The 5,000-nt window shown below is 41.2% G+C and overlaps 1 protein-coding gene across 2 annotated transcripts in view; it reads left to right on the top strand.

Annotated features, from left to right (window-relative positions):
* The window catches only part of flt4 (fms related receptor tyrosine kinase 4), a 200,076-nt gene that overhangs the window by 150,634 nt on the left and 44,442 nt on the right, over positions 1-5,000 (top strand). The window lies entirely within an intron of this gene.

Here is a 5,000-nt window from a genome sequence, read left to right as displayed (position 1 = left end):
AGGGATTAAATATAGACTAGTCCCTCAGAGGAAGGAATTAAATATAGACTAGTCCCTCAGAGGAAGGGATTAAATATAGACTAGTCCCTCAGAGGAAGGGATTAATTATAGACTAGTCCAGGGGGGAAGGGATTACATATAGACTAGTCCCTCAGAGGAAGGGATTAAATATAGACTAGTCCCTCAGAGGAAGGGATTAAATATAGACTAATCCCTCAGAGGAAGGGATTAAATATAGACTAGTCCCCCAGAGGAAGGGATTAAATATAGACTATTCCCTCAGAGGAAGGGATTAAATATAGACTAGTCCAGGGGGGAAGTGATTACATATAGACTAGTCCCTCAGAGGAAGGGATTAAATATAGACTATTCCCTCAGAGGAAGGGATTAAATATAGACTAGTCCAGGGGGGAAGTGATTACATATAGACTAGTCCCTCAGAGGAAGGGATTAAATATAGACTAATCCCTCAGAGGAAGGGATTAAATATAGACTAGTCCCTCAGAGGAAGGGATTAAATATAGACTAGTCCCTCAGAGGAAGGGATTAAATATAGACTAGTCCCTCAGAGGAAGGGATTAAATATAGACTAGTCCCTCAGAGGAAGGGACTAAATATAGACTAGTCCCTCAGAGGAAGGGATTAAATATAGACTAATCCCTCAGAGGAAGGGATTAAATATAGACTAGTCCCTCAGAGGAAGGGATTAAATATAGACTATTCCCTCAGAGGAAGGGATTAAATATAGACTAGTCCAGGGGGGAAGTGATTACATATAGACTAGTCCCTCAGAGGAAGGGATTAAATATAGACTAGTCCCTCAGAGGAAGGGATTAAATATAGACTAGTCCCTCAGAGGAAGGGATTAAATATAGACTAGTCCCTCAGAGGAAGGGATTAAATATAGACTAGTCCCTCAGAGGAAGGGATTAAATATAGACTAGTCCCTCAGAGGAAGGGATTAAATATGGACTAGTCCCTCAGAGGAGGGGATTAAATATAGACTAGTCCCTCAGAGGAAGGGTTTAAATATAGACTATTCCCTCAGAGGAAGGGATTAAATATAGACTAGTCCAGGGGGGAAGTGATTACATATAGACTAGTCCCTCAGAGGAAGGGATTAAATATAGACTAATCCCTCAGAGGAAGGGATTAAATATAGACTAGTCCCTCAGAGGAAGGGATTAAATATAGACTAGTCCCTCAGAGGAAGGGATTAAATATAGACTAGTCTCTCAGAGGAAGGGATTAAATATAGACTAGTCCCTCAGAGGAAGGGATTAAATATAGACTAGTCCCTCAGAGGAAGGGATTAAATATAGACTAGTCCCTCAGAGGAAGGGATTAAATATAGACTAATCCCTCAGAGGAAGGGATTAAATATAGACTAGTCCCCCAGAGGAAGGGATTACATATAGACTAGTCCCTCAGAGGAAGGGATTAAATATAGACTAGTCCCTCAGAGGAAGGGATTAAATATAGACTAGTCCCTCAGAGGAAGGGATTAAATATAGACTAGTCCCTCAGAGGAAGGGATTAAATATAGACTAGTCCCTCAGACGAAGGAATTAAATATAGACTAGTCCCTCAGAGGAAGGGATTAAATATAGACTAGTCCCTCAGAGGAAGGGATTAAATATAGACTAGTCCAGGGGGGAAGTGATTACATATAGACTAGTCCCTCAGAGGAAGGGATTAAATATAGACTAGTCCCTCAGAGGAGGGAATTAAATATAGACTAGTCCCTCAGAGGAAGGGATTAAATATAGACTAGTCCCTCAGAGGAAGGGATTAAATATAGACTAGTCCCTCAGAGGAAGGGATTAAATATAGACTAGTCCCTCAGAGGAAGGGATTAAATATAGACTAGTCCCTCAGAGGAGGGAATTAAATATAGACTAGTCCCTCAGAGGAAGGGATTAAATATAGACTAGTCCCTCAGAGGAAGGGATTAAATATAGACTAGTCCCTCAGAGGAAGGGATTAAATATAGACTAGTCCCTCAGAGGAAGGGATTAAATATAGACTAGTCCAGGGGGGAAGGGATTAAATATAGACTAGTCCCCCAGAGGAAGGGATTAAATATAGACTAGTCCCTCAGAGGAAGGGATTAAATATAGACTAGTCCCTCAGAGGAAGGGATTAAATATAGACTAGTCCCTCAGAGGAAGGGATTAAATATAGACTAGTCCCTCAGAGGAAGGGATTAAATATAGACTAGTCCCTCAGAGGAAGGGATTAAATATAGACTAGTCCCTCAGAGGAGGGGATTAAATATAGACTAGTCCCTCAGAGGAAGGGATTAAATATAGACTATTCCCTCAGAGGAAGGGATTAAATATAGACTAGTCCAGGGGGGAAGTGATTACATATAGACTAGTCCCTCAGAGGAAGGGATTAAATATAGACTAATCCCTCAGAGGAAGGGATTAAATATAGACTAGTCCCTCAGAGGAAGGGATTAAATATAGACTAGTCCCTCAGAGGAAGGGATTAAATATAGACTAGTCCCTCAGAGGAAGGGATTAAATATAGACTAGTCCCTCAGAGGAAGGGATTAAATATAGACTAGTCCCTCAGAGGAAGGGATTAAATATAGACTAATCCCTCAGAGGAAGGGATTAAATATAGACTAGTCCCCCAGAGGAAGGGATTAAATATAGACTAGTCCCTCAGAGGAAGGGATTAAATATAGACTAGTCCCTGAGAGGAAGGGATTACATATAGACTAGTCCCTCAGAGGAAGGGATTAAATATAGACTAGTCCCTCAGAGAAAGGGATTAAATGTAGACTAGTCCCTCAGAGGAAGGGATTAAATATAGACTACTCCCTCAGAGGTAGGGATTAAATATAGACTAGTCCCTCAGAGGAAGGAATTAAATATAGACTAGTCCCCCAGAGGAAGGGATTAAATATAGACTAGTCCCCCAGAGGAAGGGATTAAATATAGACTAGTCCCTCAGAGGAAGGGATTAAATATAGACTATTCCCTCAGAGGAAGGGATTAAATATAGACTAGTCCCTCAGAGGAAGGGATTAAATATAGACTAGTCCCTCAGAGGAAGGGATTAAATATAGACTAGTCCCTCAGAGGAAGGGATTAAATATAGACTAGTCCCTCAGAGGAGGGGATTAAATATAGACTAGTCCCTCAGAGGAAGGGATTAAATATAGACTAGTCCCTCAGAGGAAGGGATTAAATATAGACTAGTCCCTCAGAGGAAGGGATTAAATATAGACTAGTCCCTCAGAGGAGGGGATTAAATATAGACTAGTCCCTCAGAGGAAGGGATTAAATATAGACTAGTCCCTCAGAGGAAGGGATTAAATATAGACTAGTCCAGGGGGGAAGGGATTACATATAGACTAGTCCCTCAGAGGAAGGGCTTATAGACTAGTCCCTCAGAGGAAGGGATTATAGACTAGTCCCTCAGAGGAAGGGATTAAATATAGACTAGTCCCTCAGAGGGGATTAAATATATACTAGTCCCTCAGAGGAAGGGATTAAATATAGACTAGTCCCTCAGAGGAAGGGATTAAATATAGACTAGTCCCCCAGAGGAAGGGATTAAATATAGACTAGTCCCTCAGAGGAAGGGATTAAATATATACTAGTCCCTCAGAGGAAGGGATTAAATATAGACTAGTCCCTCAGAGGAAGGGATTAAATATAGACTAGTCCCTCAGAGGAAGGGATTAAATATAGACTAGTCCCTCAGAGGAAGGGATTAAATATAGACTAGTCCCTCAGAGGAAGGGATTAAATATAGACTAGTCCCTCAGAGGAAGGGATTAAATATAGACTAGTCCCTCAGAGGAAGGGATTAAATATAGACTAATCCCTCAGAGGAAGGGATTAAATATAGACTAGTCCAGGGGGAAGGGATTACATATAGACTAGTCCCTCAGAGGAAGGGCTTATAGACTAGTCCCTCAGAGGAAGGGATTATAGACTAGTCCCTCAGAGGAAGGGATTAAATATAGACTAGTCCAGGGGGGAAGGGATTAAATATAGACTAGTCCCCCAGAGGAAGGGATTAAATATAGACTAGTCCCTCAGAGGAAGGGATTAAATATAGACTAGTCCCTCAGAGGAAGGGATTAAATATAGACTAGTCCCTCAGAGGAAGGGATTAAATATAGACTAGTCCCTCAGAGGAAGGGATTAAATATAGACTAGTCCCTCAGAGGAAGGGATTAAATATAGACTAGTCCCTCAGAGGAGGGGATTAAATATAGACTAGTCCCTCAGAGGAAGGGATTAAATATAGACTATTCCCTCAGAGGAAGGGATTAAATATAGACTAGTCCAGGGGGGAAGTGATTACATATAGACTAGTCCCTCAGAGGAAGGGATTAAATATAGACTAATCCCTCAGAGGAAGGGATTAAATATAGACTAGTCCCTCAGAGGAAGGGATTAAATATAGACTAGTCCCTCAGAGGAAGGGATTAAATATAGACTAGTCCCTCAGAGGAAGGGATTAAATATAGACTAGTCCCTCAGAGGAAGGGATTAAATATAGACTAGTCCCTCAGAGGAAGGGATTAAATATAGACTAATCCCTCAGAGGAAGGGATTAAATATAGACTAGTCCCCCAGAGGAAGGGATTAAATATAGACTAGTCCCTCAGAGGAAGGGATTAAATATAGACTAGTCCCTCAGAGGAAGGGATTAAATATAGACTAGTCCCTCAGAGGAAGGGATTAAATATAGACTAGTCCCTCAGAGGAGGGGATTAAATATAGACTAGTCCCTCAGAGGAAGGGATTAAATATAGACTAGTCCCTCAGAGGAAGGGATTAAATATAGACTAGTCCCTCAGAGGAAGGGATTAAATATAGACTAGTCCCTCAGAGGAGGGGATTAAATATAGACTAGTCCCTCAGAGGAAGGGATTAAATATAGACTAGTCCCTCAGAGGAAGGGATTAAATATAGACTAGTCCAGGGGGGAAGGGATTACATATAGACTAGTCCCTCAGAGGAAGGGCTTAT

Source organism: Oncorhynchus mykiss, chromosome 25, assembly GCF_057628025.1.
Source record: "Oncorhynchus mykiss isolate SJ-2025 chromosome 25, ASM5762802v1, whole genome shotgun sequence".
Lineage (NCBI taxonomy): Eukaryota > Metazoa > Chordata > Actinopteri > Salmoniformes > Salmonidae > Oncorhynchus > Oncorhynchus mykiss.
Note: the sequence above shows the minus strand (reverse complement) of the source record. Positions and strands in the feature narration are given on the sequence as shown.